Below are 13,378 nucleotides of genomic sequence, written 5' to 3' on the forward strand. Positions count from 1 at the left end.
TGCACGAAAGCAAATGATTAGCTTCTTCTTCACTACTTTTTTTTATTTGAAGTAATTGATCTGTTGATTGTATTCCAACTTAATAATATAGTAATGCATGAATATTGACCCGTTTTTCATAGTAAACTTGCTGAAGAGAAACCAATATTTCAACTTTAATAAATGGTTTGCTAAGAAGAGCTTAGAAATTCCATGTATGAAAATACAGAAATTAGATAAGGAGTCTCTTGTTTTTTATTCTCATTCTTAACCATGTTTTGTTCCTGTTAAAAATAAAAGTTGAATATATTTAACTTTTGGAAACAAAAGATTGTAAAAGTATTTATTGCCAAAAAAGAGCACATTGAGAGTAGAAAGCAAAGTGAAGCAAAAGGTAAGGGAATATAAATCAGTGGTACAATCAATTCATTCCAAGTTATGTAGCAGGTAGATGGAAGAAACAAAGAGTAAACAACTTTACACTAAAATGAACTGGTGTGCATTATATGTAAGCTCCATGAATCAGATAGTGAGTGCTTGGAATGAATACTTAAGCCAGTCCCATTGTCAGTAGATCTCACATAGTCCATATCTGTGTTGTTGGGAACATGAACAAACACAGGTGCACAATACACTTGAGAAACAGTATGAACACTTTACATGAATAAAACTATTACAGCATATTCTAGCTACATACATGAGTGAATATTATATGCAATATACTACCCTAAGTCTTTCACAAGCTTTAGATTACTTATTCCTTCTAAAACTTTTATTATTATCCACTCATTCTAGCAGACTCCTGCTAAGTTGATAAACAAGATATCCGCAATCTACAGATTTACAAATGGCTCGTCATATTGTTGTAAATGTATGTCTTTCTGGATAAAAATTTTATATTCATTTGTTTACTTATTAATTTATTTTTCCAAGGCAATTGGTATGCAAAAGTAAATGAAAATTAAATATGTATTTCCTGCAATGAGAGGTAAGATATTTGCAAATACATCCATTTATCACACGATTCCATTTTATGTAGCCATAAAAATGAGCAAATTCAAGCAAATCACAGGAATAATAATTTTTATTTTGGTTATTTCTATGGACAGCCATTTCTTTAAATGATTTACCAATTCTCAAACATTACAGTCTATTTATAATGTGGTTACAACTTTTTCTTCTTTATGCTATAGGAAAATGACTTTTTCTTGTCTAAGTTGTATAAAACTCCAAATTTCGGAATAAATACTTGAAATTCATCCAGTGTTTTCTCTAGATGTGCTTGGCATGCAAATATTTCTCAAGAGTTACTAAAGTATGCAGCTATCTGAAGACTATATAACATAATGACATGAACTCAGTGAGTCTGATTGAATGTGCCCGTATTGTGAGAACATCAACAATCTTGTTCTCTGTTCTCTTTTTGTCTATCTGGTCAGAGATTTTCTGTAATTCTACATTCAGCAAGATGGGCCCATTTTCTGCCATTCACTTGATATAAAATAAATGCCTGAAATCTTCTGAAGCAAATATATGTGTATAAAAAAAAGGGCCTGAGCTTTAAAATTCCTCTAAGCTAGGCAGTTTAAAGTGATAACAGTGGCAGAATATGGCTCAGGGAGATCAGGACCTGGCTGTAGGGACAGTAGAGATCTGGAATAGACTGAAGGGCCATCATTACTGAATTAGAATAAAGAGAGGATTGGAGTTGGAAGGCACTGGCTTCAGTTCTGTTCATTAATAACAGTTAAGCCTTAAAATCATAACATTTCTCAGTGGTTTAGATTCTAGTCTTCAAACTTTGAGCACCCTGACTAACAAGGAAAATATGTTATATACCCCTCCAACACACACACTTTTGGTACACAGTCATTACAGCCTCAGTAGTTGCCAAATACTACACACTTCTTTCACTTAAAAAAAAAGTTCTATTTTTGGTTCATCAGCATTAGGTCTGTTTCTGAGATATTTCAAACCAATATTCTAGATGATTCTATGTATTTCAAGGGTAAGTAATCAGATGATTATGAAAGCAGGTTAAGTTTTCTAATACAAGCCATGTATGAGGCCTCACATTTATCCTTATTTATTTGAATAATCTGAAATTCAGTAATAAAAATATTTGAATAATTTATTTCAATAATTAATGAGAACTACAATCCCCAAAGCTTTGGATTTGACTATGAGTTTGAAATATATGAACAGTTTAGGACAGATACAAAATAAAAACTGCTCTTTACTCGAAGTGGATGATGTTTCTTTTTCTCTTGTATGAAAATCCTATACTTTTACTGTGGATTGTGGATAAATACACATTAGATTTGTTTTGTTTGGTATGTTTAGTCTTCTTATCATACACCACCAACATCAAATTTGATTTTTTTTTTCTAGTTTTCAAGACAGGATTTTTCTGTGTAACAGCCCTCACTGTCCTGGAACTCTCTTTGTAGACCAGGCTGGCCTGGAACTCACAGAGATCTGCCTGCCTCTGCCTCCCAAGTGCTGAGATTAAACGTGTGCACCACCACTTCCCAGCTCAAATTTGATAACTTTTATGGGAATCCATGATCATGTGCCCGGTCTATATAAAACTCTTTTTAGATTTAAACACTATAGGAATCTGGAGAGAGAGCTCTGTACATGAGAGCATTTGCTACATAAGCATGAAGACCAGAAGTCATACTCCGGCACTTAGATAGGAATGCTGATGTGACATTAAGATATCTGTAACTCCAATGCTATGGATGCTACTTGATGGTCCCCGGGCTGGTTCCTGTTTCTTTAATGACCTTCTCAATAGGATAAGGCAGAGAGTGATGATACTAGACACCAGTGTCATTCTGTGACCTTCATGAGAGCAAAAGGAACACATGAGTGTACTTACACCACACACACACACACACACACACACACACACACACACACACACACACACGCACACACTGAGTCAAACAAATAAATAAGTCTGTGGTTTGCAATGAGGTATCATCCAGAAGTCTTCTGAGCTAATACAGTATTACTCACAAGCTGAGAGATAAAATTATTGGGAAGATATTTAGTCATTGGTACTTGACTACATCAATGGATTAGTTTACTGGAGTCCTCATGACTTTATGCCATGGTTGGAATGTGGGAGAAGGTGACGCCTTGATACAGGAGGGTAGTGGGAGATGTCAGTGGGAAATGCCACATCCTTGAAGATTTTCTTTTCCCAAACCATTTTCTCTCTCTTTTCCTGCTTCTCAACCTTCCGCAGGTGAGCCACCTCTTGTTCGGCATTCCTGCCACTGTGAGGTTCTACCTTACACAAATATGCTGTTTTATGTGCTATATCTTATTTTAAAGAAAGTCTTCTCTTCTATCCCCTTAAGTATAATTCATCAAGAAAAAGCCATGAATTCTAGTATAATAGTGTAATTTGCCAATAATTTCATAAAGAATTTGATTCCAAATTTTCTCTATCCATCAGGATTTTATTAAATTTAATGAAACCCATGTAATTGTTTACTATTTAAGTCTTGAAAAACAGAAAACTGTTCTTGACACTTTTATTTTTATTATTTCAACCACACTATCCCCAAGCTTTTTTCACATCAATACAAATGAATATCTGGAATTCTAAAACATATAATAATATTTGTTCTAAATTTTACTTTTATTCTTTATTAATTTATTGCATTTTGATACACACACTAAAACAGAAAAAATAACTGTATGTTCTTCTATGATCAGGATCAGAATTTCAAATACTAATGATCATACTATATAAATATGACTTTTAAGCAGTCTTAACATCAGTTAGGAATTCTCTGGAAATCCCAATTTTGAAGTCAGCTTCAACTAGAACAAATCGAACTAATTTTAAGAAGTTAGCAGATTAAATGACTAGTAAGATTACGTATATATTTATACAATATATATAGCTTCACATGCAGAATGAATAGGGAAAGGTTAAATCAGTATTTATTTCATAACACATGTCTTTTTCATTTGCCATTAGTAAACACTAAGAAATCTGTACTTACTGAGAGCTATATCTTTGAACTAATATTAATTTGCAAAAGAAGTCTGGAAGAACAAACTATATTATTAGATTCTGGATAGAGAAATACTGACCCAAATTTGCATCAGGAAACAATGACCTGGCGGGGTCTCCAACAGTGCTCTGGACAGCAAAACGTGCATAGCATTTCCCACATATGAAACAAAGACAATGCTTCACTTAGTTTAAACTAAACTTTTTCAAATTAATTGGAGAGTTGTTAGGATCACAGCATAAAATGTAATTTGAGGTGAGTTTTGCAAAAATGTAGAAAATGTAAAACTTGTCTTTCATTACTATTAATTTTTATCACAATTAGTTTAATTATAAGCACATTCATGAAATATTAGAAACACAGACACTATATATATCACAAAGACAAAAAATACAGTTCTCAAAGGACTACCAAATCCACAAGATCACACACTATTAGCCACCAAGTGAATAGTTACAGGGAAAAAAATCAAATATAAGTTAAGACTATTTACTTGGCTATTTCATTTAATAGGTTAAAATTGTAAATATAACCTGCTTTAATGAAAGAAATCTAAACTAAGAAACAGAAGAAAATCCATGACCTTGCTAAATATTGTGCAAAATCAAACAGCATTCACCATGAGTTTTCTTCTTTGTCAGAGAGAACAATAACACATTACAGGATATTTCAGGCAGCTTGGCTTTTGCATAATGTATGGCAGAATAGGATTCATCAGAGAGCATTCTTTGCCAATCAATGGGACAGTTTCCCATTGTGCAGTGGTGAAAGAAAAAGAAAGCCTGAACAACAGGAAATGAAGAATAAAGAAAAAAAGGATTTGTGTAGAACACGTACAAAAAATAGTATTAAAATCATGCTTTTTCTTTTAAATTATATTTGTGATTTGAAGTTACTTTTTAGCCAATATTGGGTTGTGTAAAATACAGAAATCCAGATCACAACCTCAACAATTATTTATTGTCTCTTTAGGTCAATGAAGAAAACCTTAGTTTATGAATGCAATAATATCAACTTGTAAACAAAATCTGCCATACTGTTTTTTTTTGTATGAACAATGTTTTCAAAGAATCTAAAGTTACTAAATTTACAAGAACAAAAACTTTAATTTTAATAATAAATACCTTCAGTGTTTATGTTGGCTAATTCTTCAGTTTACAAGCTGTCACCAATACAGACAGCTGACAAGACCAATGCTAAACAAGTTTAGCCATCTATGTTTGCTAAATACCTTAAATGTGTCCTGCAAAACACTTGCAAGACTGTTTATATTCTTTTATGTTTTTCCAAAGTGACTATATTTTTATTTACCCAGTTGTGTGTACTCAAAATTATAAACTCCTTTTTTTTTTTTTTTTTTGGTTTTTCAAGACAGAGTTTCTCTGTGTAGTTTTGGTGCCTGTCCTGGATCTCGCTCTGTAGAACAGGCTGGCCTCGAACTCACAAAGATCCGCCTGCCTCTGCCTCCTGAGTGCTAGGATTAAAGGCATGTGCCACCACCACCTGGCCTCATCATTCCAAATAAAGCATGATATTCTATGCAGAGAATTCCTCCTCAGTTATCCTGTACAGAGAATTAATTCTCCATTACTTTTAACTTTCATTGTTACATAATAAAAAACAAAGCTCTTCCTTTTCCATAAAATTAATATAATTATATAATTTTGGTTAGCATGAAGTCACATAAGATAGAATTTAAGAGCAAATTAAATGTCATTCATTTTATTTTGTCTTATCTTTAGTTATACCAACCTACCTTTAATTTTATCTTGGTAGAAAAAATTGTATTACCACTGAAAAGTCAAGGATGACTGACACACCACAGAATGTGCCATATTGATGTATTGATGGTTTCAAACTAAAGAAACTGGAAGCCAGTCTCTCTGGCATGTTCATTCCTACATGCAAGACTCCACAAAGATCATTTGAAGGTATATCTTTTCTGCTTCAGAGCTAGTCAGTATAGATTTGTCTTCTTATGAATGAGAATTGTTTTACAATGTACTTAAATGATGAACAATTTAATCTATAAATTGTGAACAAGACTTTAGCTCATGAGACTTCTGGAAGACACCTCATATTTAAACCATAACATTATTTACTTATTGATTGATTGGTTATGTTAATGTATGTGTGTATGTATGTATGTATGTATGTATATGTGTGTTTGTATATTTGTGTATGTTTGTATATCTTTACCTGATTGATTGGTTGTGTTAATGTACATGTCTATGTATGTATGTATGTATGTATGTGTGTGTGTATGTATATGTGTGTTTGTATATTTGTGTATGTTTGTATATCTTTACCTGTTTGTACTCTGTGCTCCCATGAAGGTCACAGGATAGCACTGTTGTCTTGCTCCTTTCATTGACAGGGACTCTCCCTTGAATGAAGAGCCAGCCCTGGGCCCATGAAATCCCAGTGCCCATCGTCTCTCTATCTTCTATAGCACTGGGGTTACAGACATGCTTGAAGCTATACCAGGATTTCAACCTAGTTGCTGGCATCCAGACTCTGGTCACCATGCTTGTTAAGTAAACGCTCTTACCCACCATGCTACCTCTCCTATCCCCATACCATCGTTCAAATCTTAAGCAAGTTTTTCATAAAACAAATACTAAAACTTTATTTGTACTTTCAAGATTGTGGATTTCCCTCAGACTGAGGGAAGAGTTATTTACTACTTAATGTAAAAGTCGATAAATTTGCTGACAATGTATTATGGGAATAGCAGTCATATCAAATGAAGCAAAATAAATGTAAATGTATCAGAATTATAAAGGTAAAAAGACACGTTAAGCAGAATTTGTATTTATATTATAGAGTAGGGAAGAAATAAACCACTATTGTAGAGCAAAGATGTCTTGGAAAAGCTTTGGCAAAAATGACCCCCAAAGTTAGAAATACTGTATTCTTTTGTACGTAATCTGAGATCTTTAAACTAGGTAGAAGGTAAAAGAATACTAAAAGAAAATCTAAGCATTAAAGTACACTTCCAAAAATATTATTGAATAATTTACAAGGTAGTGTTTTAATTATTACAAATTCACTTTGATTGTTGATAGTAGTATTGAAATGTGAGACCATGTAGTGTTTAAATTACATGCAGCCAAGCTTACATTGACAGCATGTGATAACAACATGTGGTTATAAAGCTCATCGTTTTTTTCAATCAGTATTTACCAGACTTTAGTAATAAAAGTAAGCAAATGAAGCTTGAGAAAGTCTTGTCACTTACCCAAAAATGATCTAGGAAAAAGTTTTTGGATTCTACCCAACACTGTAACACTTGAAGCCCTCTTGTATTCATCAACTGAATTGTAGAACTACATTATTAAGTAGTAGTACTACACCACTCTTTATTATTATTATTATCATTAAAATTATTATTCTACTAAATTATTATTATTATAATAGTACTATACTACTACAATCACTATTATTATTATCGAATCTACTTTTTTTTTTTTGGTTTTTCGAGACAGGGTTTCTCTGTGTAGCTTTGCGCCTTTCCTGGAACTCACTTGGTAGCCCAGGCTGGCCTCGAACTCACAGAGATCCGCCTGGGTCTGCCTCCCGAGTGCTGGGATTAAAGGCGTGCGCCACCACCGCCCGGCTCACTATTATTATTATCATTAGTAGTAGTAGTAGTGTAGTAGATTATACTATTAGTCATTCTAACTAATACAAATATTTTCAGAGAAACACAGTGTATGTACTTAAGTTTGGAATGCCCAGTTCTCGGGTTCACCTTCATCTGTAGTGGGAAACCGTGCTGTTGATGTTTCATCAACGCTCTCTCTGCTGCTTTATGATACTCTCTATTTCCTCATTAAGTATGGTTGGCGTCTATGCCTAATTTCATCTTTCTTTCATATCTCCGGGTACTCTTTTTGTTTCTCTTTAAATAGCTCTTCTTGCTAGTGATGTCCTTTACATCCTGATCTATCAAGCATTTCAGCATAGGAAGTATGAATGTTTCTCATTTTAATTATCTAACATAAATAGAAGTACTGTCCCCATGTTGTATCTCCAGGCTAGCCTCGAAAGTGATTTTTCTAGGCTCTCAAATGAAATGGAAATTAAAGAAAAACTATAGCCTCAATCTTGGAGTATCATTTCTTATCCCTGCATTTCTTGATTTTAGATATTTAAGCTCTTTCCCCTCCACTTTTATTAAACATAGATTCTTTTCTCATACAACATAATCTGAGTGCAATTTCTCCTCTCTCTACTCCTCCAAATTTCTCCCCACCTCTTCTTCCATCCTTATCCACTCCCTTTCTGTCTCTCATAAGAAAAAATAAGACTTCTAAGAGATAAAAACAAAACATAAACAAAATAAAATACGAGATAAAAAACCATCATACTGAAGTTAGACAAAATAAGACAACAGAAAAATTAAAGAATCCCAAGAGAAGGCCAAAGAAATTCAGAGATCTACTTGTTCACACATTCACGAGTCCCATAAGAGAACTAAAATGAAAGCTACCATACATATACAGAAGACCTGGGACAGGCCCAAACAGGGCCTGCAAACACTTCTTCAGTCTCTGTGAATTCACATGAGCTTTGTATAAATGTTTTAGAGGGCCTTATTCTCCTGGTGTTCTCTGTCCCATCTGTCTCCCTCAGTCTTTCCCCATCCTCTTTTGCAGGGCTCACTGAGCTCAGAGGAGAGGGATTTGATGGAGATATTTAGAACTGTGTTTTCAAAGTCTCTCTCCCTCTCTCTCTCTGTCTGCATGAAGTCTGCCTGTTTCTGCATAAAGTCTTTGTTTCCATCTGTTATAGGAGGAAGCTCCTCTGATGACTGAAAAAGGCTCTGATATATGAGTATAGCAGAGTATCATTAGGAGTCATTTTATTAATATTTTCTTTTTCAGGCCAGGAATGTTTGGTTTTAACCTAGGTCCCTGGGCTATCTATTTCAGAGCATTTTTACTATGTCTTAGAAATGCTATAGAAATATGTTAAGTACTTAGGTGTGTTAGTCATGCTTTTATTAATAGATTTCAGATTTTACTTGTGAGGAGAATAGTGGCATGTCATACAGGCACAGGAAAAACAACTAAGACCATCAGTTATTGTGCTTCCATAACATTTACAAAATGAATTTACACACTGTGATCATGGAGTTAATTGAGCAAATGATACCATTGATGGGGCAGGTTTGTTTGTGAGTATCAAAATTGCAAGAATATTAATATATATATATATATATATATATATATATATATATATATATATCCTCCTCATAAAAACAAAACAAAACAAAAACTGCCTAGGTAAGCTTTAGGCTTTGTGGGGAGACCCTGCCACAAAGAACAAATAGAAGTCTGATTAAGGAGGAGTAATTATATACCAACTTCAGCCCCACCTGTTCATTGGTACTCATACATGTGAAGATGCATACACATATGCACATATAACACATATTATTTTAAATTATTGTGTTGACACATTTTTTGGTATCTTTAAAAAAATGTTTTAGAAAAATTTAATTGAGGAGAGAAGACAAACCCTGATTGTGGGCAGCAGCCTCTAGGGGCTGGGGGCCTCAATTGTATATAAAGGGAAAGTGAACTGAGCATCAGGATTCATCACTTTCTGCTTCCTGAGTGGTTGCCTCATGATCCTGCCTCCACAAGTTCACCACCATGTACCATCTCCTCAACAGATGAGCCACAATAAGCCCTTTCTTCCTTAGTTGCTTTTGTCATAAATATTTTTTCACAGCACAGAGTAAAGAAAAACCAGCAACTCAGGGAAATACAAGAAAAGAGAGATGTCCCTGTCATAAGGTGTGGGTATTCATCGTTTCCTATACATTACGTATACACTATTAAACATTTCATTTTATGTGTAGCATGTACAACAATCCATCTGCATCTGTCATATAAAGTTGTCATCTACATTATGTGATGCATGTCCATGGCTCTGATACTACAAAACCTCATTTACAGAAACAGAAGTTGGCCCAGGTTTGAACTACTAACCACATTTTCACAGAGTTGGTATTTCAGATAAAAGTAACATGTTCATAAAACCTATGATACTTCTGTCAATGGTAAGCCCATTTTTAATATGTGTAAACATTATATATATATATATATATATATATATATATTCATGTGCATATACATGTGTATATATGCATGTATATAGAGATTCACATATATGTATAAGCAGATCTCTGATTTAATCTCATTTCTGTTAAAGTAAGGCGAAGTGAGAAGGTCTGATGCTTTGTGTGTGTTTTGTGTATGTGTCTATTAATGTATATAATAGCTTCTTTTCTCATTCAATCTAAAATTGTATGACTATAAAAAGTTACTGCCTCTGACCCAATTACCAAGCTAACTGTGAATTAGGTCATCACTGTTTAATGAACTGAACTCTCTGTAGGTACACTTGAACTGCCCTTGTATTGAGCTCAGAGGAAAACATCTATTTCTTCCCGTGTGTCTGGTGTGGAGACAAGATTACTGTACTACTCATTATGTGTTCTTCCTTAAAATGCATGCTGATAGTTATGTTTAATCACTTTACTCAAGAGTACTAAAACTAACAGCCCTTGCTTTAAGTACATGAAAATCCAGGGAGTGCATTTGGAGACGATGCATTACCTAGCACACTTATCTGAAAGGACATGACAAAATACTAAACATACCAATTCTCCAAGGACTAAGGATGGATAAACAGCTTTAGCAACATGTAAGAATGCATGCAACTAAAGTTTTGTAAAGAGGAGTTATTAATTGTAACATCATTCCTCCTGTCTCTGAATGATTTGATTTAATTTACTAGTACATGAAGTATTATGTTGCCTAACCATATCAGCTAAGATCATTAAGGTATGCATAGGTCAAAAAAACCCTCATGTAAAAATAACCTCTTTAAATCTAGAGCTTCAGCCCCAGTAATATCTGAAATAATATTGTTATTTATATTTTTTCTGTTAATTTTATCATACTTTGATCATCAAAAAAAACTTTCTCAGAAAACATTTGTTGTATCGGTGTGCATCTTGTTGTCTAACATTATGAGAAAAATATTTTTGAAATCTTAGGGCTAAATAAAAGTAATATTAGTATTCATTTTATATGTAGTACAACAATCCAGCCTGAATTACAGCTTTATAATCATATCATTTCCAGTGTTTTTGAGGATAGTGAGTTCCATTATATTTTAATATGATTAGCATGGATATATGAAATAACTGTTTTTATGAGAATCCATTCTCCCTTCAAAATCATAGATCTGCAAGCTTTCATGCACCACTCACTCTGCTGCACTGTACAGTTTATTCTCCGTGGATAAAAACTCAAGTTCAGACGAGATTGGGAGTGCGCAGCCTTGGTGCAATGAGGAGGGGTCTAGACCTGACTTGGTCCCATGGGAGACCTTGATTTGGGGAATGTGGGGATGTGGGGTGGCTTGGGAGGGAAGGCTGGAGGGTGGGAGGAGGGAGGAGGTGGGATCTGTGGGTGGTACATAGAGTGAGTAGAAAATTTCTTAATAAAGAAAAATGAAAAGAAAAAACCCTCAAGTTCAAGTTGAAGATTATTTTAAACACTGACAGTGCAACAAAGGATAATTTTCTTGTCTTCATCTTAATCCACAGCACACAGAGAGGGGGAAGGTTCTTTGATACAGCAGGAAGCCTCAGTAGAAAATGATTTTAGTTATTACCCATCACATCAAGTTACTATGACAAGGCTATTTAGCACTGACGGTGATTAAGTTTTCACACACTTCAGGTCTATACTCCCTTCTGTTTCCTTCTCTTTAGAACAAACAGCTGTGCCTCCATTTGCCTCTTAAGACATTTGCATCATCAACAGGCATCCATATTTGCTTTCACAGGCTAGGACTCATGGGTTTTGTACTAATTAAAGATGATAAGGTGAAGAGAGATAGAGAAGGTCCAAACTGTTCATCTAACAGTAAGAGTGTGCATTCTCCAAAATAAGCCAATGCTACAGCAACTTTAAAGCAGCCCCCTGACACTTTGGAGATTGTTTGTTGTACTGGCAAGTCTAAAATGAGACTGAGTCAACACAGTCATTAGCATGTCAAAGAATAAGCTTCATTTTCACTGTGAGGAGTGTATTTGAAGTCAATGATGTGGTACTCTGGAGGCAGCTGAGTTTCGTGCTGTTATTCCAGATGTGCATTGTCCCTGTAGAAATACAATTTCACAGCCATTAAACATGTTAAGTTCATCAAGAGATAATTATAGCAGAATGGCTGATAGACGTGCTTTAAAATCTTGAGAGACTTCTCTATTGATCATCTTATTGATTCATATTACCTTAATATTGTACTGCTATTTGTACATATTGACATAGTCAAAGTAATTGATAAGCTCTAGACAATCTTGTGACTGAACAGTATATAAAAATATTTTTAATGTTGGGTATATGTAGAATTAATTCTGAGTGTTCTGGTTGCAAACTTTAGCTGAGGATTTTTTTCATGACTATATAATTAAGTAGAGTTTAACAAACAAATCTCATAGAAAAAGTAAACATAAATTGTCACAAACAACTCCATATCTGATGTAATTTTTCATGTAATCATCCTTGGCATTTTACCTTTAATCCTGATTTCTGGATGAGCTGAATAATGACAAATTAGTAAATTAGTGTGCAAAAGATGGAAAAAGAAACACTAGGAGATTGTATTCTCAGAAGTTCAAAAATTCAATTCTTAAAAAAACAAACAACAAACAAACAGCCACAAAAACAACAAACAACACCAACAAATTAAAATTTCTAAGCACTTTGAAAATCTTGCTTACAAATCAAACAGTTTGTTGGATCCACAATTTAGCCTAAAATGACCGCCCTCAGAAACTCCATCATTCAGTTGACTGTCCTGAGGAAACAAAACAAGCAACCAGGGCTACATTACTTTTATCTAGACATGCCCAACACTCACTCCTTTATAGCAGTAGTCTAGACAAGAAAAATAATAATTGCCGCTTGAAAGAAAACATTATTGTATATTCGGAGAGATCACATTTTATCTTGGACAATTAAAACATACCACCCTCAGTATTCCAGAGTTAACTTTCTTTTATTTGCTTAACTTGCCTTGTATTATACAGTAAGTATCCTTAGATCCACCAGTAAAGAGGAACTCCTGTCTCAATCAAACAAACAAACAAACAAACAAACAAACAAACAGGCACTCTTTGCTTCATTGAGTGCGAGAGAGCATCGAGGGGATTGTCTTCCTTCTGGCTTTAGAGCAAACTGCTGTCCTCCTGATGCTTTGTCCCTGCCTCTTCCACTGATGCTACCTTAACATCTGTGCTAATTAATGTCATAGACCTTAGCTCTCAATTCCTT

Source organism: Peromyscus californicus, unplaced genomic scaffold, assembly GCF_007827085.1.
Source record: "Peromyscus californicus insignis strain IS unplaced genomic scaffold, ASM782708v3 Scaffold_13__1_contigs__length_99412109, whole genome shotgun sequence".
Taxonomy (NCBI): Eukaryota; Metazoa; Chordata; class Mammalia; order Rodentia; family Cricetidae; genus Peromyscus; species Peromyscus californicus.